Source organism: Phacochoerus africanus, chromosome 16 (genome assembly GCF_016906955.1).
Source record: "Phacochoerus africanus isolate WHEZ1 chromosome 16, ROS_Pafr_v1, whole genome shotgun sequence".
NCBI lineage: Eukaryota > Metazoa > Chordata > Mammalia > Artiodactyla > Suidae > Phacochoerus > Phacochoerus africanus.
In genome coordinates, this window is record NC_062559.1 from 46,660,627 (window position 1) to 46,684,392 (window position 23,766).

Here is a 23,766-nt window from a genome sequence, read left to right on the forward strand (position 1 = left end):
TTAAGAGCAGATTTGAGCTCGGACGCATTTTCCCCAGGTCCATCATTACCTTTGCCCACGAGGGTTGGAATAGATGGGAGGCACTTGGTTGGTTACTTAGTTCATTGCAATGTCTCCCCAAAGATAATGAATTCTTCTCAACAACAATAAACAAAGTGTCTCTGAATCAATAATGAGGAACTCATGATACCACATGGTTATGAGAACAGTGGAAGATTCATAATTATTTTCTCTGCAACGAGTACAAAACTGGAAATTCAAATGGCAATAATGATTGGGCCTGACATTTATTGAGTACTCAACCTGGTCCAGCCACTGCTGTAAATCCTTCATGGGAAATGGCAGCGCCTTCCATTCTTAGAGCAACTCGGTGAAGTGGTGCTTTTGTACGTCTTATTTCTGCTCATATTTTATTGTCTGGAATGAGTCACATGGCACAGGAGCTTTAAGGGAGGCTCACGCTGAGCGGCTGGTGTCTAGATAAAACTCTGGGCGTTATGTTATTATAATAAAGAGGAAGAATGAATTGGGGGGACAGGGACCAGTCTCTGTTTCAACCACACGTGAGCAAATGAACTTATTCTTGGGGTGGGCCAAGAAAAGAAGCCTTTCTTATCCTTCCTTCCAACTAGTTTTCTAGAAGATGGATTCTGAGGAACATGATTTCACAGAAGTTCCTGATTTCACTGAGGTGCTGGGTACTCTGGGTAGATAGGAAAGGGCAAGAGAGAAAAATGAACAAGCTTAAGCACTGCCTCTTCTGTAAAGCTTTTTCCTTTGGGCAGAACCAATGCTTTTGTGCAGAAGCTTTCTGTAAAGCTTGGTCTTTGCCTGGTTCTGGAAGCTATAGAAGTTGTTCACCTGTTTACTCAACAAATACTTCTGAAAGCTTTGGATGAACCAGACTCTGAGCCTCCAAAGACACACAAGACAAACAAGGTGCTTGCTACTGCGGAGTTTATGTTCTGTTTGGAGGAGACAGTGATGAACAAGTAAACAAGAGGTAGATACTGTGCATTAAGAATAGAAATTAAAATATGTAAAACCCAGTGGCTTGGAATAACAAGGATTTATTTTTCTTTATTACTAGCTACATATTTTGGTGACCCAAAATGAAAATGTATGGCCCCTTATTTCAAAAAAAAATATTAAGAACTTCAAACCACTGAACCAAGCATGAGCCCTTCTATGCAAGGGGCAGGGAGAGAGTCTGGCCTGCGGGAGCCCATTGAGCCAGAACCAACGTCTACGAAGTCTGTAAACTTCATCAGGGAGGAGTCACAAAGCAGCTGTTCTAGGAGCATGGTGTGGAGTCAATACCGCTTTCACGGGCTTCCCTGACTCTGGCATTTTAAAGCCTAATCCAGTGGCTCCAGTTATCATCTCCTCCTTTTCTCTGTGCAAGATGCAGAAAGTCTGATCGGAGGTATTTCTGCCCTAGGGGTGATTACACAGCAGCCTGGGATGTAGTGCCCTGTGGCAGTAGCTAGACTCATAGCAGTCGACTTGGCCCTATGGACATTGGGGGCTGGGCAAGTCTGTTGGGCGGGGCTGAGTTGGACGATGGAGGATGGTTACCAGTATCCCTGGCCTTCACTCACTAGATACTAGTGGCATCTCTCCAACCATGACAACAAAATGGCTCCAGATGTTGCCAGTGTTGCTTGGAGAGCTGGAAGCTGAGAAGCACTCATCCTTCCTAACCCCTTCAGCTACAGTATACTAACACTGATAAGTACAGATAAACACATATTAAATATTTTTCCAGGTACTCTGCTGAGAGTTATTTGGATTATTATAATTCCAAAAAAAAAAAAATCTATGTGGAGGGTTCTATTTATTTCCCGTTTTAACAGCAGAAGAAACCAAGGCATGCAGCTCTATCTTTCTAGTCCTAAGGATGTCAAGTATATTCTAGGTGAATTTTAACCCCACCATCCAGAAAGTTCAGAGCATCTGCCCAGTAATTGGCCTGTTATCTTTGGAAAAATTGACATTGGGTCCCTGACTGTTTACTATATTTTACAAACACTTACTATGTGCCAGGTGCTGACACAAGCATCTTCCCAGTGTTAATTCAACTCTTATGACAACACAACAGGGTGGGTCTTACTATCACCTCCTTTTTATGGATAAGGAAATGGAAGCACAGAGTGGTTGAGCAATTCGCTTGAGGCCACACAGCTAATTAACAGCAGAGCCAGGGCTCAAACCCTGACAGTCTGCGTCCAGCTCTTATCCAGCCCACTATGCCTGCAGCCTGGTAGCAGCCGAGGCCGGTTGTGCTGTTGAGTTTGGGGGAATATCCAGGGGCCATGAGGAAGCCAGGAAAGGGGGTGGTAGCTGGGTCCCTGGAACTCATCACAATGTATAATGTGTGGACAGAAGACTCTTCACAGATGGCCTTAGGGTTCAACATGAGGGCACTAGAATCCCTTCTCAGGTGCCCTTCCTGCTCTCAGGTCCCTGTGGCTCCCAATGACCTTGGAGCGTTGATCAGGTTTACGGGGAGCTCTGTAGTCAGAGAGAGGAAGCTGTGGTTCTAATTCCATCCCACTGGTCTTTTGTCCAGATGAAGGCAAGGCTGCCCATGTTACAGCATCGCCAGGGAGCTCTCCATGACGAGAAAGGCAACACTTTCTCCATTATTACCTCTATCGGGTCAGAAAGAAGAAAAGCCCAGAAAAGTCCTGCTGGGCATTGTTCTCAGAACCGAGGAATAGTAAAGCCTCCTGTGGGCACAAAGCCAAGCCAGGAGGTGGGAAGGTGGACACATGGGTATGGGCTTGAGCAGGCTGGACAGAAAGACAGACGAGGTGGGCAGGAGGCCAGAACGGGCCAGTGACCGCAGGGCTTAACGAACATCAGGAGAAGCAAAACATTCATAGCACAGCCTCCAGAGGGGCAGGATGGGGCGATGACAAGGAGACTGGCAGTGGCCGTATCAGAGTAGACCCAAAGGGCCGCCTTCCCAGCTTGGGGTGACCCGGGAAGGGGCGCTTCAACACTGACCTGACCTTTGACCCAAACCTGAGCCAAACTTTCAGCAGCCCGAAAAGAAGACATTTTCAGATCGCCATGCCATTCTCTCCAGACTTCTACTCCCTGCCCAGTCCTGTGAGAGTTCAGTTGTCTTAGAATACAACTCAGAGGCGCCATCTGCGAGCCTGCTGGAGTGGGCCCGACAGGAAGCAGGGAAGAGTAAACAATCCATGAGGTCTCTCCTCTCCGGAGCTTCTCACTGTGGTTTCCAGACTGCACGGGTCTGAAGAGGCAAACGGCTGGGCGTCCTGGGCTTCCTCACGGTGTCCCCCAGAGCCTCCCAGGGCTGGGGTCAGGGGAGGGTTACACACACAACATCCAGCCTGGCTCACCAGGATGCCCGAGCAATTTGTTAAAAAGGTAAAAAAAAAATCATTCCTCTAACAAATACATATTGAGAAAGGCTCTGTTTCAGACAGGAAGCTGGGGGTGGACGGAAGGCTGGTAGATTGAGCAAATAAGAATGACAAAGCTTTTGCCCCATCCCAAGGGCTCCCAGCCCTGAACACTAGCCCCTCCGGGGAGTAAGGCTTCTTCCCTAATGTCTGGTAGGTACAGAAAGCCAGCTGCCTGTGGCAGGAAACCTCTCTGAAATCAGAGTTATTCACTCCAATTATCTCCCCACGCGAGAGTCAGTTACCCCAGTGGGTGCCCCACCTGAGTGGATGTTCCGACAGGTGTTTCCTTGAGCCCAGGAAAGAAGAGGAGGGAACAGAGGCAGGAAGTCCCTGCCTAGAAGACGGGCCATTGTCTCTGTGGTTCTTTGCAGCCTAAGCTGTACGTTCACACGTGGAGGATCTCATTGGCTCATTATGACAACCTCACGTTGAGAGAGAGCAGAGCCCGAGGCGTTACCCACGCGAGAAAGACGATGCCAAATAATAAAACCTCCCATCTACTGAATGCTTGCAATTGTGGGGCATTGGGCCAAGGAGTCTTTGACTAGTCACTGTTTAATATTCACAGTGACCCTATGAAGAAAACACCTTTTTCTTCATTGTGTTGATAAGGAAAAGAAAGCTCAGAGAAGTTGGGTGATTTACTCAAGGTCGCACAGCTAGTTGGTTCCAGAGCCAGGATCTGAACCTGGGTCTGACTGACTCTAAGCCTTTGTTCAAAGGCACTGAAACCTGTCTGCAAGGCAGGCGTAACTTCCTGAAGGTAGACGTCAGGAGGATCAGCATCCGGGGCTCCTGCGTCCTACTCCATGATTCCTCCCTCTGCCCATAGTTGCCTTGAGTGGGTGGCTTCCAGCTTCTCTCGTCCAGACAGGGACAGCTTCCTTTCTGTGCACACTAATGAGCTCTCTAAGCCCAGGCAGTGGCCTCGGGTGCCAGATTAGGGCCGCTGAGGGACTCAGTGGGGAACTTGGGCTCTCCTGCTTGTTTTGGGAAGGCATCAACTCTGGACCACCCAAACTGCCTTTTAGCCGGGGCTGCACTTGGGAACTCTGACATGGAGTTGGCAGCTTTCCCGCTCCTTCTCTACCTCCTGATAACTCCCCTGGGCCAAATCTTCAAGTACCTTAAGCCTCTCAAAGCTCCAAGACCAGTGCACTCCCGGGGCTGACAACACAGCCCTCAACCAGGGATGTGCAGTTTACCCCATTCAGTTAAGCGACAGCTCTAGCAGCCTGACTTAAAACAGTGGTGCCTGCCCTCTCCTTCCTGGTCCACCCAGCCTCACTTGGTTTCCACAAGGACTGCCCAGCGAGGCCAGCAATGAACTTCCAGCCTGCAACATCTCATGTTGGTGTTACTGCTGGGTGCAGATGGGAGGGAGAGGGTGAGGCTCATTGGGTGGCTTTAGAATCAGACAGGTCTGGCTCTGAATCTCACATATGCTGCTTAAGGAGCTGTAGGACCTTAGGAAAAGCTCATTTCTCAGCATGTTGGAGTGTCCTTATCTGTACAACGGGGCTGATCCCACCTCCTTTCAGGGCTTATATGGATTAAAGGCACGGTGCATGCCAAGATTCCTAGAGCAGGGCCTGGCACATAACAGGCCCTCCAGGGATATGAAGGCCTGCCCTCCACTCCTGCATGCTCATATTCCACCTCTTCCTGCTGCTTCTGCTCTCTTTGCTGCATGGAGCCCTTAGGGCTGATCATGCCACATGTGCAGGCAGAGGGATGAAACATTTATAATCAGTGCTCCTGGTGGCTCAGCGACAGAGGCCAATAGGGCAACTTCTCTACACGGAAAGTACAGGCACTGGAGATGTTCCCGCCAGACCCTGGACCGTGCTTTCAGGCTCACCGTGAATTTCTCCCATTTGTGGTTCCCACTAGTGCTGTGTGTATCCCTACCCCACGCCTTGGCATTCTGTTCTTTTTCCCTCTTCATCGGGAACAGCTTCCCTTCCAACCTTTGTCTAAAACCCATTAAGTCTTCTCACTGAAGCCCTTTCTTAGCTTCTTTGGAGGTTAGCCTTATAAATGAGAACCGTGGCTCCTGCCTAGAACCCCCAACTAGAAGGAGTTCATCCTGGACAGCACTGATTATGAGACGTTGTCCCAGTCTTGGAGGATGGTTATTTGTCTTGTCCTGCTCTCTTTGGAAAACTGTAAATTCTACGAAGGCAACTATTTATCAACTCTATCCTATAGGACACGGTCTAGGCCAGGGTTTCTCCGTCTCTCAGTGCTGTGGACTTTGGGGCTGGATAATTCTTTGTTGGGAGGTTTTCTGTTCATTGCAGAATGTTTAGCAGCATTCCTGGCCTCTATCCACCCATGGGATGCCAGTACCACTCCACCTTCCAATTGACAACCAAAAATGTCTCCAGACTTCACCAGATGTATCTAGGAGGAGTTCCCAATCCCTTTGTTGGGAACCACTCTTCTAGATTCTTACTATCTTTTAAAATATTTTATAAAAATTGCAAGCATACATAAAAATAGAAAGAAAGAAGGGCATGTGGTAATTACTGCACACCTCCACCACTCCTCTTCAATAACTATTAATATCATGCAAAACTTGTTTCATCTACCACCACATACTATTTTTCTGGAGTATTTTATTTATTTATTTATTGTCTTTTTTTGTCCTTTTAGGGCTGCACCCTCGGCATATGGAAGATCGCAGGAGGCTAGAGGTCTAATCAGAGCTGTAACCACCAGCCTACGCCACAGCCACAGCAACGCCAGATCCAAGCGGCATCTGCAACCTACATTACAGCTCGTGGCAACACCGGATCCTTGACCTGCTGAGCAAGGCCAGGGATTGAACCCAAAACCTCATGGTTCCTAGTAGGATTATTTCCGATACACCACAATGGGAACTCCTATTTTATTTATTTATTTTTTTGTCTTTTTAGGGCCACACCTGAGGCATAAGGAAGTTCCCAGGCTAGGGGTTGAATCAGAGCTACAGCTGCCAGCCTTCGCCACAGCCACTGCAACGCAAGATCCAAGCCACATCTGCAACCTACACCACAGCTCTGGCGTATTTTGTCTTTTTTTTTCTTTTTTCTTTTTCTTTTTTTTTTCTCTGCTATTTCTTGGGCCACTCCCTCGGCATATGGAGGTTCCCAGGCTGGGGGGGTCGAATCAGAGCTGTAGCTGCCAGCCTACACCAGAGCCATAGCTACACCAGATCGGAGCTGCGTCTACGACCTACACCACAGCTCAGGGCAACGTCAGATCCTTAACCCACTGAGCAAGGCCAGGGATCGAACCCACAACCTCATGGTTCCTAGTCGGATTCGTTAACCACTGTGCCATGACGGGAACTCCAGCTCTGGCGTATTTTAAAGCAAATCTCAGGCAACGTGTCATTCACTTCCTAAACACTTAGGTATATATCTAAAAGAAAAAGACTTAAAATTATCATAATAGCATCACATCTAACAAGATTAATACTTGTTCCTTAATATTCTCTAATAATCAACTGATGTTCAGATTTCTATGATTGCCTCAAATCACAGACCTTTTTTCTTACAATTTGTTGGTTTGAATCAGGATTAAATAAGGCCATGCGACACATTCAAATTTCTTTTTATTTATCTTTCCCATGCCTTTACTTTTTATGAATAATTAATACATATTTTTAATTACTAAAATTGAGAGGTGCTGAACAAATTTTGAGGCAAAGGAAACAGATTTTTGTTGCTAAAATTTGGGATGGAGTTTTCCTCCCTGATGGTGCGAAACATAACCACCCTCGTGACCGTCAGTGTGGGTTTAGTTCTGCTCCAAGTCGCCATCGACACACTCCTTGTCGAAACATCATTTACTTCATGCATTTATAAATAAATACATTCATTGCGTTTTTAAGTGTATTTGCAATGTTCGGAAATTAAACTGAACACCCTCCCATGGGGAGAGTGATGCTTTGTATAACTCAGAGAAGAAACATGATCTCCTCCGTTGTTTTCTCTCTTTGGTCTTCCAGTCCAAAGTCAAGTGGAAATGGAGAGGCATCTCCTAGGGATAGTGCTTGCTTCTCTAATGACCAGGAAAGTCAGATATTTAAAGCAATTGCTTGATGCCTTTGATCAGTGGTGTACTCATGTTTAAGCATATGTTTCCAGACTTTAGATAATGACTTTCTCTTTGTGTTTACAAGATTATTTCTACAGCAAAATAAGAGTACAATTTATTTTTCTCTGCAAAAGTAACCTCAGGGTGATAGGAAAAATTATATATCTATCATGTTGCTTTGCTGTTTGCTTGCTGAAGCTGCAATTTGTTTTCCTTTCTTGAAATGTTTGCTTTCCTTATGAAATAGAGAATATTGGAGATATATTATGTATGCATCTGCTCTGTGCATATATTCTTGCCCTTGGGTAAAAATCTAGTGTCCATGGAAGAATATGGCATTTGATTGAAAGCCAGCGAGCCTGGTAGTTTTCCAACAGTTACAATTCATGGTTCTGCTTGAAGCAAATACCTCCAACTGTGGATAATGGACCTTCCTTGAGAATCTGAGACAAGTTACTGGTTAATGTCTCTGAAACAGCCTGTTAAGACTGTTACTACAAATTAGAGTCTGGATCATTCCGAAACCCAAATAGACTTCTTTCATCTTCCAGATGGCCGTCTGATTGGGAGCTGGGCAGGATCACGTTTCAGGTTGTGACTTAATGATTCAGGACAATATTTATGGTTATTACTTGACAGAGGGCAGTGAGGAAAATTAAAGCCCAGCCCCATGTTTCATTTATGACAAAAAAACAAATTCATGACAGGGCTGTAGATTAGAGATGGCATCTCCAAGCTCCAGGCAAAACCCAGCACCATTCTGAGATGACCACTTGACCAGTACAGCTTGGTTTGGCAGGCAGGTCCCAATGTCAAAACTTCAGTTGATGCATTACGTCTGGAAATGACCACTTAAATCTTTAAACAGAAATCTTGGGAAAGGTGTAGCTCTGAGTGAGAGATTTCAGAGGAGACAAATAATGCAATTACATTCTTTGCTGGTAGGAAGACTACATGCAGCTGAAACAGGATGTTTGGGGGCACATTTTAAACTTTATTATTATGGGTGGTAACGTCAATAGGAGAAAAAATAATTATGCCTGCCAAGTGCAGCCATTATGTTTATGTCGTGTGTAATTTCTGCATTAACTTTTCTTTCTAAAACATGCTGTACCTGATATAATATTTATCTCTTACATTACCCAGAATTTTAGGAATTGCATAATTGGGTGCTACAGGGAAGAGAAAGACAAGATGGGAAAGACATGGTAAAGGGATAAATAAAGCTCGAGTCAGCTAATGAAAGTGTAGATTGTCTGAAAGAGAAGCCAGGAGAAAGTTTATCTTGCTCCATTAATCCTCTACCCACTCTGTGAAATGAGAATGCACATATTGTTCTAGGGGGAAAAAAAGAGACAGAGAAAACTAAACCATATGCCATTAATACATTTGACCAACTGTGACATTTTTTAAATAAGGTTTTAACTGGTTTTATTACACCAACTGCGTAATTTCAAAATGACTCCATCATCTATTATATCTATTATAAACAAGTACTTTGTTTAACCAAGCCCATAATAACCTTCACAGACAGAAAAAACTTGGGATTTGAGAAAACCAAATCCTCTGATTGTTTAGATAAAGGGAAAGAGATTCTTTGGCTAGAAATAGAAAAAGGAACGTGATCTTGAAAAACATTTAATTTATCACACTATTCCCAATAACTTGGTATTTCTTCTATGATGCGTGGGAGTGGCTTTCCAGTGTCTGAAGTCCACCCCGCGTCAAGTGCACACAGTCTTCGTTCCACACTCACAGGCTGGCTCCCAAAGGGTCGAGAGCAAAGCAGGGCTGGGTGAACACCCCTGGGACGGAGTTGCCAGAGAACGCGTGGTCAGGTGATGTGAACAGGAGTCCCTACCTCCTCTTTGGGCCTCTGCCTGGTCAGCTCAGATCACGGGCCACTGCTGCTGGCAGGTGGACCGGAGGGCAGAACAGGAAGAGTCTCCCTGCCTTGACACATCCTATAAGGAGCATGCAACTCTCTCCTGGGTTCAAAGAAAAGGCTTCAGCTGCCTGAATATTTCTTAGCTGGTGGCTTTTCTTCCTCTTGAAATGGTCTTTTAACTCATTGCTATGCTCATCATTTTTTTTTAACTTCTTTTTTTTGGGGGGGGGGGGGCGTGGCATATAGAAGTTCCCAGGCTAGAAGTTCCCAGGCTAGGGGTCGAATCGGACCTACAGCTGCTGGCCACAGCCACAGCCACAGCCACGCCAGATGAGAGCCGTGTTTGTGATCTACACCACAGTGAGGCCAGGGATTGAACCTGTGTCCTCATGGATACTAGTCGGGTTCCTTACTACTGAGCTTCAGTGGGAACTCCCTGCTCATCATATTTAGTTCCTTCTAAGCACTCGGCTTTGTCCCTGCCTTCTGGAGAAGCTCAGGCTCTTTGATCTTGCAAGATCACAGTGTGCTATGTGTAGCTTTTGTTTTCCTTGGTGTATGGTTATTCATGGTGAGTGAGGCCACAGTTGGCTCCTTTCCGTCAGCGCTGGTGTCATTTTGCACTGCTCCTTGGGGAACCCTGGGGGCTTGCACCACGGCTCAGGTGGATGGATCAAGCTAGGTTCACTCCTTGCTTCTATCTTCTATTTGACTGGAGGACCTAACCTAACCCTCTGAGCCTCCAGCTTCATCTGTAAAATGGGAACAGTAATTCCAGCTTCACAGGGTTGCAAGGATGGCATAAAATCACGTCCGAGATGTAGGAAAGCACTCCCTAGTTGAAAGGTTGACCCCTGATCTCCACCGAAGGAAAAACCATCCCATCAGGAATATCATACCATCTGTGCCTCATACCACGCAGGTACAGCAGGAACCATCAACCCCAGGCTATAGGATCAGTGCTCCAGGGTCCTGTAATCTCCTTCCCAGAGCCAACACCCCATGATACACCCCTCTTCTGACGTGACCTTGCATTTCTAGGTTCATCACTGTCAGTCGTGCAACACCCTTATATTGTTGTTTGATATTGTTGGAGTCACAAATATTGTCAAACTGAAATTGACCTAATTTGCCTTCTGGGCCAATGCTTCCACTTTCCAAGTGAACTCCAGGAGGCCCAGGAGGTTGTGTGACTTGCTATGGACACAGAGAGCTACCTGCTGGATGAGCTCCGTCTCCAGACACAGGCCAGCAGTTTCCCTACCTGAGTCTTAAGGTTTTGTTTCACTTCTGTGTTTTCATTTGCGATTCCTACCCAGGCCTCCACCCCTCGCACCCCTGCCCCCACCCTTCAGATTTAAAGTTCCTTGCAGGCACATCTGCTTGCAGGCTGTCCTGCATTTGAAGAGGGGTAATCAATGGAAACTTGCTCAGCTGGGCTAGTTGAGGGAAAGAGGAATTCCTGGACAGGTCAGCAAACAAACGTTTTATCAAGTAGCCTCCCCTTCAGTTTCACAGACATATTGATCTGAAAAGCAATGGCCAAAATGTTCAAGTCGGTATCCCGAGCCAATGGCCGCTGAACTCCTTCCCCTGGGAGTGCAGTGTCCTTGGGAGCGTGGCAGTCAGCGTGTGTGAGGGCTGCACACTGAGAACATTACTTAGGGCGCTTCGGTGTCTTCTCTACCTGTGATGACCAGGACCGATTTCTAACAGGTTACCTCTGTGCTCAAATTCCACCAAGCAGCAGCTCCTAACCTGGTTAACTTCTGGGCGTGCTGGCAGGGGATGAAGGTGCAAAACTCAATGGAAGCATCGCACACATGCAGTGAGAGGAGGATGCAGGCGGACCAGAGGCCAGCCGGCCAATTAGGGGAGAAGTGAAGCAGATGACACCTGACACTGGGTGGAGGAGGCAGGGGGTTTCAAATACGTATCAGATTCCGTTTTCACCAAGAGGTCAGCTTTAATCAAGTTCCCAGTGTAAATATTACCCATATAAACCAAATAGCGGAGGTTAAATGGCCACTCTTGGGGTCAGTTACTCTTGGTCAAGCTGGAAGATTTCACTTCGAATGGACCAGTTGGAATACACCTGGAGGGCCTCCGTGCCTGACCACGAAACCTGAGCCCACACGGACTCCTCTGGCTGTGGATGGCAGGCAGAGCAGTGTGAGCGTGGCGGGGCTGGTCTTTCAGCTCCCTGGTGGAAAACCAGATGCATTGGGGCCCAGGGTTTCCATAAACACAGGGGGCTGGGGTTTCTCTGTGGCTGAGAATCAAAGTGAAGGTTTGCTGCATGAGATGCAGCCTGCTCACTGCCGTCCCCAGAGAGGGGCACCTGGGGGTCCCGGGAGGGGACCCTTCTCCTACTTGGTTCTGGAAGCTGTGGTCCTTGATGAATCTTCAGGCATCCTGTTATAAGCTGGGCTACGAGATGTCTTATGAGATCTGGCTAGAGAGACAGGGCCACTGTACCAAACTAGAGGCAAGTCTGCCCTCTAAGTGGGGTCAACATAATTCTCATCATCTGGCATTTTTGTGCGTGTGCTCAAAGGTGCTTACTGCCCCTTTGCTTTCGTCTGGCTGTGTGGGGCGACAGGCCTGCAGCATCATTTGTCTCTGTCTCCTGCTGTGCCTGCTGCTCAGGCCCCAAGACCCTGGTCCTCAGCCCTCTGACGCACACTTCCTTGCCTTCGTGGAGTTCACAGTCTTCCAAAGAGAACAGGGCAAGCAGACAAACAGCTCCCTCACAAGCACTCCTCAGAGTCAGTGCTCTCCAGGAGGGATGGGAAGGGGGTGAACTCCTTTTAGCTCAGGGGTTCAGAAAAGGTGATTTTATACCTCAATGAATTTTATTACACTTAGAGTTGTACAGTGATCATCACAACCCAATTTTGCTTTTATTACTAGTTTAGAACACGATACTACAAAAAAGACGCTGACAAAGATCTTCACTGAGAAGGCACTTTGATGGGTTGAGTTTTAGACAAGGATCGGAGGGGAGAGTGAGCCTGACAAAGAGAATAAAGAGCAGAGAATGCCAGCGGGTGGCGAGGGGGAGACATGCAGCACTAGTGGGAAGCATGAATGGGGGGAATCCATGATGAGCCTGGAAATGCGGACGAGGGGTGGAGAGGGAGGTCTCCAGGCTGAGCAGAGGGGTTGGTGCTTGAGCTTTCTGTGTAGAGAAGTTTCCCTGCTGGCCTGTCTCCGAGCCACCAGGAGAGCTGCTTATAAATGATCCCTTTCATTCCCTCTGCAAGTGGATGTGGTGTGATCAGCCCCCTGAGGACTCCATGCAGGAGAGAGACAGTCAGAAATTCTCTGCTGCCTGAGCCCTGTGCTCTATTTTTTAAAGCGAAATGTATCAGGTACCTTTCTTTCACGGCACCCAATGAAGAAGGAAATCCTCGCTCGAGTCATTTTTTGTTCTTGCAAAGTGCTGATCATTACGCTACTTAGGAGCCTCACTGCATTTAACTCTCACAGCTATCCCACAAGGCAGATCTCATTCCCCATTTTCAGATGGGAAGACTGAGGCAGGGAGAGGTTAAATACCTTGCCCAAGGCCATACGGTGAGAGATACAGGGCTTGACTCAAATCTATTTGACATCAGTCTGTTCCTAACCATGACTCATGCTGCTTCCTTTTTTTTTTTTTTTTTGCTTTTTTGCTTTTTAGGGTCACACCTGCGGCATGTGGAAGTTCCCAGGCTGGGTTGAGTTGGAGCTACAGTTTTCTGTCTATGCCACAGCCAGAGCAATGCAGGATCCAAGCTGAATCTGCGACCTACACCACGGTTCACAGCAATGCCGGATCCTTAACCAGGTTCTGGGTGAACAGTCTTCTATTTGCTTGCCTTAGCCCTTTCTTCCAAAAATGGGCTTTTAATCAGAGCGGTGGAAAGATCCCCATGTATTTTCCCCCTGGAGGTACATCTAAGTGAGAACAGCACGGAGCAGCAGTGTGGCAGGCTGGCTAACTCGGCAGGATGCTGAAGCAAGTTTCATGTATACTCCCCCAGGATGCTCTGCAGCCTCCAGGGATGGATCATGTGACTCTCCGGGTGGGCGTGTCGCTCCTCGCTGAACCCGACATCCAGGAAGGGAGCGTGGGACCCATCCCTTTAGGGTAGCTTTGCGCCTCGTCTAGTTCAACAGCAACGGCAAGGGCAGTGCAAGGCTGCTGCCTGTGAAATGCACCTCTTGTCATCTTTATGGGCACGTCAGGCCATAAACCCCGCAGACGGGTGACTGGAATAACCACATGATCTCTTTCAAGGCAAAAAGGAGAGGAGGGTGAACACCGAGAAAGATGGATGTGCAAAAGCGCTAGTCTAAATAAACAATCTACAGAAATTTGCATTTGCGTGGGAGCATTGTTATAAGATGTGGACTTCATTAAAGAGAGGCTGGAGATGTACCTTAGGAGGGTCTGTCACGTGTGATTTCTGATCCTCTGGCTCCCTTGTCTCTTGAAAGTCAAATCCTGTACATGGAATATTTGCCTTGTCTAAATAACGCAGCAAAACCACCTGAAGTGAAAAACTGCTGGAATCTATAATTGGTAAATACTCTACAGACTGTGTAACTAACAGGGATTAAAGGTGTACATTCACAGGTACGATGTCCAGGGGGCTTAGGAACAGATGTGTCCTGGGGAGATGTCTTGGGAAAATGATACAAAGAGGGAATTCTGGTTAAGAACTAATGTAATTCACGGATCCCAAAGGAAAAGGGAGCAAAGAATAATCACGAGAGAGCTAAAAAAGTCCTTCATTGAAACATGGGAGGGAAGAGTTGCTCTATTCTCTCTCAACCCGTGAGTGAATAAAGAGAATGGCCTTCAACAACCACATATGGGGTTTAGGTTAAAAGAGCGGCAAGCCTTCCTTTCCGACGGTTGCTTCGTGCAGGCTGTCATCTGTTCAGGTGTGAAATAGAGGAAAAAAGCGTACGATGGCTTGGGACTCTTTCAGGAGAAGAAAGAAGGAAAAAGATGTGCTGAAGGTATTCCCAACAGAACCATGTTGTGCAACGGCCCCTGGAGGTAAAACTGAAGGACAGCGGTCCAGAGTCTCACTTTCCACGGTCAGCTGAGTGACCCTGGGAAGTTGCACGGCTGCTCAGGACTTTCCTGTCCTCGTCCGTAAGACTGGAGTGTTGAACTGGAAATTATCGAAGGTTGTTTCCAGTTCTAATAATGTGCGGGTTTGAGGTTCCTACGGCGAGAAACAGTATGTTGTGGTTTGCCTAGGATGGTCCTGATTTATGCCCATTGTCCCGGCATAAGTATTCATGAAGCACATTTTCTCTCTCCAAGTATCCTGGTTTAGACGGTAACTGAGTGACCCTACCTACAGCAGTTAATGTAACAATTCCCCTCGATATTCACTTAGCTTGTTTCCCACAGTACAGGTATTAATTAAAAATGCAAGGGAAATAGTTGGCCAAACAACTATCTCTTTTTACTCCTAGAAGCAAACGATGGTATTAATAAGAGCTCTTGTTTTTTGAGGTGACCACCTGCCTGGCCTTCTTGCCTAGGGCTTTCTAAGCATTAGCTAGTGTCGTTCTCGCTACAACTCCAGGAGTTGGATGCTACTCATTTCTCCTTTACGTTAGGGAGCATTGAAGAGAGTGTGATAACTTGCCCCAGTCAGAGTCTGAACTTAGGTGTCTCTGACTCCCAGAACAAGCATTTAAGCCTTCTGTCATGCTGCTTGTAGTACAATGCATTTAACTAACAGCCACAGTATGCCAGCCCCCACGCCCGACCCCACAGTGTCTTGACTGGTTTTAGCAGCCCATCTTCTTGGATGTGAACGTGCAAGTTTTGCAAGTTCAAACCATTCCATGTGACCTTGAGATTTACAGATGGAAATCTTCTAAAATCACTGTGACTTCCTATGAACAACATTTTTTGCTTTCCAAAAGAGAAATTCAGACCCCCTGGGTCACTGTGAAGGAGTCTTTGGAGCACCACCCTTTTTGATACTTACTAAACAAGGCCTGCCCAGAGATTATGGGCAAATTGTGATGTTGATTAAACCATGATGTTCCTGCTACCCAGCAAGGCAAACGGTTGAGTGATAAAAGCAGTCCCGTGTTCTAAAGCCATTTCCACAGCAAAAGAGGGTCTGAGCAAAATAAATGATTTGAATGCAAGACATAAACAACCAAACAGGCTGGCAAATGAGACCAGTAATGAGGCATCTGGGACACCAGTTCTGCTCCTGATGACTTTCAGGGCCAGCCTTGATGCCTTTCAGATTTTCAAAGAAAAATAAACTGGTGACAAAAGAACAGCAGCTGTGGGCACAATAAGGAAATTAGTTGGAGCAGATTTGTAATTAAGCATTGAAAATGGATCGGTATGATCCATCTTTGCATATGAGTACCTTTCGCTTTGTGCCTCTTTTCAAAATTCCTTTTTTTTTTGAAATAAACACACACTTCAGCTTCAGTCATGCATGTCCCGATGTGGGCTATTAGCTAAAGCTATTACCTTTTCTGGGGAAAACAAGAAATTAGCTCACAAGAAACACAGAACCCCATGAAGTAAAATAACATTGACTTTGGGTTCCCACTTCGTTTTTACTTTTGTCATTTTATAACTTTGGAAAGACAAAAGAGTTGTCTGCATTCAAAAGATTGTGTATTTATGTGTAATCAATGGAGGGTGCAGGGTCCTGAGGCATCGTGAGGACAATTAATTTTCATTTCTCAATGCAAGATGAGAATGAAATTTTATGATCTCCACGACTGTCTTGACATCATGTAACAATGGCATCGTAGATAAATAAAGCTTAGGCTCCAAAGATACTGTTGTACACTGAAGGGTTTTTTTATTATTATTTAAAGAGCATTATTTTGTGTGGAATGAACCCGAGTGTTAAATCTATTGATTATGCCTTCTAGGCTAGAGATGGCACCCCTCCCATGATCATGCTTCGTTCCTCCCACCTCTACGAGCCCCATTCAGATACCCTAGTGGGTGTCACAGCTGAGATTCCAGGCAGCTATTAGAGGGGGACAGACCTAGGCCCTTCTGGAACTGGAAATTAGCGTATTTCTCAGAGGATCCTTCTTCCTGGTCCACCCTGGAGAGCTCGCTCCCTTCCTCTTGCCTCCTGGATCCCAGCCCTTCTTGGCGTAAATCACTCTGAGCCCAGAGAAACGTCGGAGGAGCGGGTCAGCCCCAGGTGTCCTGAATTAGTAAGCCCACTGGCTCCCCCGGGGGGCTGGCCAGACCCTCTGAGCTTTGACAGCAGTGAAATGTGACAAGAAAGTAAATATCCTAGTGCCCCACTTATCCGGAGGTCAGGCGCCCCTCAATCTGCCCCTCAATCTGGAACTCGGTGGAGACGCAGGAAGGAAGCAAAACAGGCTGGAAGCAGCGGAAACACCAGTCACAAAGCAATGCACTTTAACTCTGTCTAATTGACTCTTAATTAACACACACGCCTAACAGGCCCATTTGTGTAGTCTCCCAGCCCACAGCGGAGTCAGAGCAGAAAATGAGAGGGGGACAAGGAAGGAGGGAAGAGAGACCAGTAGTGATCGCGCTGAAGTCGGGGAGAAATGATGGCAAACCGCCTGACAGCAAAGGGAGAGAGAAAAACAAGCCCCTAAAAGGCGGCCTCAGAATTAGCAAAATCAGCAATGCACAGCCCGGCGGGTCAAAGAGCGCGGCGCAGCTGCTCCCAACACCACGGTTCCCTTCAACGGCAAAGACGACCGCACGTGCCAAGGGGAGAGCCTGGCCCCTGCGCCACGGAGGCCTTGGCCACGCACCCACCTGCCCTCTCCTGGGTTCTCCACCCCTAGAGTGCTTGGAAATGTCCTGGGGACCTTGCTGTTACGGCAGACCTGGGAAATTCCTCAGCCTAGGACTCTGCATTTCCAGGAGGCCCCACCCACGGGGATGGTGACTCAGAATCACACTTTCAGCAACATCTCCAGCTCCTTCGCCACACTGGGCGATGGCTCAGGCGAACTGTTTATTGTTCTGGGTCTTGCTGCTTCTGTGAAAGAAGAGGTCTAGGGCATCACCGGCTGAGAGCATCTCCTAATTTTATGATTAACTCCCAAGCGGCTGCTGAGGGGCCAAGAAAGGGTCCAGCAGGATGACAGACGGAGGGCTTTTTTTCAAAAAGGAGGCCTCCCAAAATGTGCTCTGGATTCCTAACCTGTTTTCACTGCACACCTCATTAGTAAAAATTTGAAGGGTGCTCACTTTCAGCAGATGTGTATTTTTATTTATTTCTAATTTATGCGTGTGCTACTAAACTCGTATATCATTTACATCATAAAACATAGTCAGATAAAAGTGAAATGAGATGTCTAATATTTTCTTCACATACCTCCCTTTTTAGGAATTTCAGATAGATTTTAGAACAAATCCTATTCAAGATCCAGTAGAATGTAAAATATTTTGAGTGACTTTATTTGTCACTGTATTCTGAAGGTCACAATTCCTGGCTTGTGGTCTAGGATTGTTTTTGAGTGAATAAATGAATGAATGAAAGTATGTCTTGGGACTTGAAGTGGCTAAGCTTTGGTTATCAGGAGTATTCATCTATATGGAATATTTTTTCCTTCCATGGTAGTCAACATGTGATTGAATATAAAACATAAAGAGTAAAGTTGAGAAGCAGCTTTCATATTTAAGGAAATCGCCTGTTAGAATTTAGGGAGTATGGTCAATATTTATGAAGCTCAGAAAACCCTCTCTGGAGCAGGGGAATGACTCATAGTTCATGAAAAGGTAAAAGCACTGGTTGTTCGGTCACGGGTATGCATTAAATACCATATGTGTGCATGAAGGATTGTGTGTGTGTGTGTGTGTGTGTGTGCATGTATCTACCTGTGTGTTGAAGATATTCTTTAGGAAGTAGTGGAGATTCCCTCTTCCAGGTACCAGCTCTGTCAGATGCCATTTATTTACATTTTTTTTTTTTTGGTTTGTGGACACAAGGCAATATTTTAAAAATTATTTTAAAAATTAATATACTAGAACTTTATGCAAAGACATTTAAAATCTTATTGCTTACACAAAACATAGTTGCAGTTTGTCATATGAAGAGTCACTTTGCAAAGTCCAGAGGTGTATACCTTTAGCATTGTTTGTCAAAGTGATCAAGGCTGAGTCACAGCGTTTGCCTGTTCGGCATTGGCATGACAATCTCATAGTTATAAGAATCGCTGGTACCTGCTAAGATTGTGGGAAAGAATTTTCTTGGTAAGGAGAAAGCAGACTCATCTCTGAAAAAATCTGAAAGGTGGTGGATGCCTACTTCACTTAGTCTAGCCCTTCTCACACTTTCTGGTCTTAGAGCCCCTTTACATTCTTAAAAATTATTGATGACTGAGAGAGCTTACGTTTATCTGGATCATACTTATAAATATTAACCATATTGGACATAAAAATGGAGAAAGTTTTAAAATACAAGAATACATATTCCATTTGTTAGCCAACAGAACAATGAAAATAGCCTTTAGGAAACCACACTGTCAACTCAAGAGAATAAAAGTGAAAAACAAAAATAAATTTTTGGTATTATTACGAAAACACTTTTCATCGGATGAACCCACAGGAAGGGTCTCCAGAATCCCTAGGGCCCCTGAACTGCACTTTGTGAACCACTGATTCAGTGGATTCTAGCGGCAAAAACCTGACCGTGTCCACTCCTGCAAGAAGCTGTCAACCATGATGTAAGAGTGACATCTGGCTAGTGAAGACTGAGGAATTTCACTTGGATGGAGGCCCTGCTAATGACAGCTGGTGGCCCATCAAATTATGACGGAGCATACAATGGCGTGCTGAATCTGGAGGATGCAGTATTTATAAGAACAACCTTTCACCTCTGAAATATTTGGAACTGGTGACCTTGTCTTTTTGACATGATCCTTGACACAATGACCCATGTTCCTGTGAATTCTTTGCTGTGGCCATCTCTGGAAATCATTAGCTTCTGGCTGTGGGTGAGGTTTGCTGAAGGGTAGTTGCTCCAGAGCCCAGTCCTCGAGTTTCAATAGTGATGTTTCTTTGAACTGAGATCCCTCCATTTCAGCAGGAATTTTCTGCTATGTCAGAAACAGGGTAGAAGAGGTAGCTCTTCTCCTGGGCAAATATTGACCATTTTATTAATTAAAGTTTAGCTATCTAAGTACACAAATATTTTTTGAACAAATGAAATCTGAATCATGAAATCAACTGAATGTATTAACCATGGTCTTGGAAGGACAGATCTTTTCTTAGGGCAAAAATGGAGGGAGAATCTTCTCTCTTTGTTCCAGTGAGAGAAGGGAGTGGGATGGATTCATTCTTGATAGAGATAGGGTGTCCATCATTTGGAGATGAATTAGGAAATGGGTATTGTTACGTGTACAATACCAATATGAGGCCCCGAGTTCAAAAAACAAGAAAAAAGGTGATTAAGGTGCTAAAACATAGAATGTTTTCCTTTCTTCCACCAGTCTCTCATGGTATTTTTTATTTGCTGTCTGATGTCATTTTTGGGTACATAAAAATAAAAATTTTACATTATTAGCATGAATTATACCACTCACCTTTATGTTGTGGAATGCCAGTTTTAAATGCAAATATAAAAGCATTTAACTTGGGTGCAGATCACTGTAATTAAGTAATTTGATTTCATAGCACATACATGCATATGAATTTAATTCTTACCAGAACACTGGAAGCATTTGACAAAACTAACTCAATTGGCGCACATTCCACCACACTTGGAAAGCAGATGCCTCCCGTAACACGCTTACCTTGTACTCGCGTTGAGTCTTCTAACCTCCCACATGTGGTGGGTCCACCAGGATGCTATACTCGTGGGGCAATCCCAGAGCTCCATGTGAATGTGGCAGCAAGCAACAGGGACACCCCTCACTGAGCATATCTCTTACGTCACATGCTCCCTTGTCCCACTGGATCTCTCAAGTTCAAGGATAAAATTTTGCAGAGTTTTAAGACAGTGACAGCTGCAATTTAACCAAGCACAGCGCTCTTCTAAGTATGGGGTCCTGTCCAACTGCACAGGTCACTTACCCAAGAAGCTGTCTGACTTGGCGGTGATGCTCTTGTGCTGACAGTGGAGGCTCCTTCTGGCCCCAAGGACCTGCTCTTGGGTCACGGTGTGTGCACATCTCTCTCAAAGGTGGGACGTCCAGGTCCCGTGGGAGGACACTCTTCGCACAGAGCCAGGGAAGCTGGACAGCAGCAGCAGGAGCCCAAGATGATCTGTTGGGGTTCACAAAGAAAATGCTTGAGTTCCTTTTTCTATTTGCTATTTAATCTCATTCTCTAAACAGTTTCTGTGTGGTGTGTATGTGTTCTCAGAATGCTAAAACTTATCCTCGGAGTACTACAGGTCTGTAATTTATAAGCACATTAACATACACTGGGGTGTGCGGGCAGCGGTGTTTTATTGAAGGGAGTACTTGAAAAACCAATTGAGGGGTAGCACCCCAGAAGACAGCAGAAGGAATGAGTCAAAGAGGAGTGTCTGGGAACTGGGCAGATGCCCATTTTAATTACTTAGTAACGACTTCTTGAGAGAAGAGACTGAGCAGAAAGTGGAGCCAGGATACAGCACCCTGCCTGGGGTCAGTCTGCACCCTGACCCCCTTCCCCTGATATGGGATTATCAGAGCCATATAAGCTTCAGCCAGACAGGTGGGACTTGCATTGGTGGAAGCCCCTTAACTTCAAGGGGGAGAATTTAAGTTGTGTCCATGGAGGAGAGCCAAGGATAAAGTCAGGGCATCACTGGCTCCTGCTGGACTCCCAGGAACAAGACTGAAAATTCGAAGCAAAACGAGAGAAGCCAAGTCAGTAATAATACTTTATTGGGTTTTAGGCCATTGAACTCCCTATGAAGTGAGTCTTGCTCTTCCCATCTTACAGATGAAGAAGCCGAGGTTCAGAAGAAGGCTGTGACGCCCAGAGCCTGTCCTGGGTAGAAGTGGGTATGTGGTCCGTGGGGAGGACTGCTTGAGTCCAAGTCTAGAGATCAAATGCCGTGGCTGAGATGTTGGCCAGCACCCTGTTCAGAGTAAGCTCAATTGCCTAAAAGGGATTCAAGGGCTCAAACCATAATCCCTGGTTTTAGAAATGAGTGAACACAATCTTCAGCCACTGGACTAGAAATTATTGACTCAATTTCTCTTTCAAAGCAAGCTCAAGGATATTAAGAATCACGTTATAATGATCCCTTTAGTATCTATGATATCCCTGAAAGGTAACCAAGCTGCTTCATCTCGTCTTCGTCTCTCTGCAGAGCTAAGGAGCAAGGGCAAGGTCTTCCCGCAGGACTGAGAAAGACGATGTCCGACTCCAGACCCGGGCGCCGGCTCTGACACGGTGCTGCGAACAAGGCAGCTCCGCACCGCCTTTCCACTTCTTGTTTTACCTCATTTGGTTACACCACACGAGCTCAGTGCTTGCAACTTCCACCTCCTTATCTTGAACATCATGTACTGTTCCAGCTCCCAGCCAGCCACCCAGAAAGGAAGCATTTTGTTCTTTCAGACAGAGGCCCTGGCCAGCCCAGGGCCACATTGTTGAGAAGCTCTGTAAGTAACATTATCTCTGCTGCATTAAAAAGGTCTAGAGTTGGAAAATGTACAGTGTCAGAGTTTAACAGTCATCTCTGGTCGGCTTACTTCAAACTCAAGCATGAAAAGAAAAACTACAGAAGCAAGAGAGGGAGGGTAATGACAAGAAAGAGAGAGAAAGACAGAGACCGAGACAGACAGATGGAATCATGCTCATGCCTCTTCGCCTGTCCATTCTGAGTTTTCCTAAACCTAATTATAACTTAACAAATCAATATATCAGGCCTCAATCTATTTCATACTTGGACACCTAAGTGGTGCTAGTTCTTAGTGGTAGTCAATCAACAGTCAAATTGCTACCATGTGCTCGTCATTTTTAATATCTCTTGAGATATGTTTATAGTCATCTTCTCTTTTCTTTTGTAATTTTGATAACATGGTGAAGCATTTCATAAAATATGTAGATGTTTCAGCAAATGCATTCCTTGGGCTGGAAAAAAAAAAAAAGGAAATTTGCCCAGGAAGTTCTCAGTCGTAGGTTTTTATTTCTTTCAGGCTTCTGGTTTCTTGGAACCTATGCTTTAAACTAACTGTTTGCTTTCGATTTACATGGAGGAGGAGAACAATTGAGAAGTTCTAAATTCAATGGGTAAAAAATGTTCCAGGGGGTGAAAAAATATAAAGAAACGTGATAAGGAAAAATGCCTGAATCTATTCTACCTAAAAAGTCGTACTGGGAATGAAATTGTGAGTTGGGCAGAAACAATTGTGTGAAACCCCATGTTCATTTTTTCTATTGTAGGAAAATTTAAAATATGTGTTCAATTCTGGACCACCAGGAGTCATGGAAAGTTCATGGAAGGTCTCCAAAAAACATTCCGGCTTACTCATCTTTCACAGGTATATTTACACATGCATGAAGCATAAGTAAGACTGAAAATACATAAGGTTTCAAATAATAGTTTTACTCTGAGATCTTGATTCTGAAATGACTAGAAAGCTGCCTAGCTTAACTCTTCCTCCACCTGTTCAGCTCTGATCCTCTCCCCAGCCTAGAGATGGGGCTGTTTCTCGTCCTGACAGCCAGCGAGTGCTTCATTGGAATTCCTCTCTCTCGTCATCTCCTTTGCCTCCCTAGCTTTGTACCTTCTTGGTCTTCCACAGACAGTCTCTGAGGGGGAGAAGTGTCCCAGCAGTAATAATAGCTGTTGTTTTCTCGGCGCTTACCCTGAGCTTTTTCTGTTTGCCTTGGTCTAAACTCTTTAGGTGTAGTGCTCTTCACCACGACCTTGCCAGGGAGGTTCTGTTAATATCCCCATTTTAAAGTTGAGAAAACGACATCATAGGGGAGGTAACTTGCCCAAGGATGTACAGTTTGTCCAAGGTACAGCGATATTTCAAACCAGACAGGCTGCTTCTAAAGTACATGCTCACGGCCAAAGAGTCCACACACACCCCTCACCCTGGTGAAAAGGGGGCAGGAATATAAAGGGGGTGGGAAAGTAATGACTTGAAGGAGGGCACCAGAGAGGCGTATGGGCTGGAAAGGATCTGTTCCTTGATCCAGATGCTGGTTCCAAGCATCTTGTGAAAATTTGTGGAGCTGGATATGTATGCATGTTAGGTATGTGTTTGACGTAAAACATGCATCAAAAAAGAAAAAAAAGGAGAGCAAAAAAAATAAAGACCTAAGGCACATACATATGACACCAAAATGGGAAACTGAATAGCCACTGGCCTTAAATAATCTTGTTGAAAACACCTCTAACTGGGGGA

The 23,766-nt window shown here is 45.6% G+C and overlaps 1 long non-coding RNA gene across 1 annotated transcript in view; it reads right to left on the reverse strand.

Moving 5' to 3' along the window:
- Positions 1–7,061: 7,061 nt before the first annotated feature.
- Positions 7,062–23,766, reverse strand: part of LOC125117534 (uncharacterized) — a 79,673-nt gene continuing 62,968 nt past the window's right edge. The window contains exons 4-5 of the long non-coding RNA XR_007132646.1: positions 20,483–20,674; positions 7,062–8,416 (exon numbers count right to left, since the gene is read on the reverse strand). This is a non-coding gene — a long non-coding RNA (uncharacterized LOC125117534). The remainder of the gene's footprint in view (positions 8,417–20,482; positions 20,675–23,766) is intronic.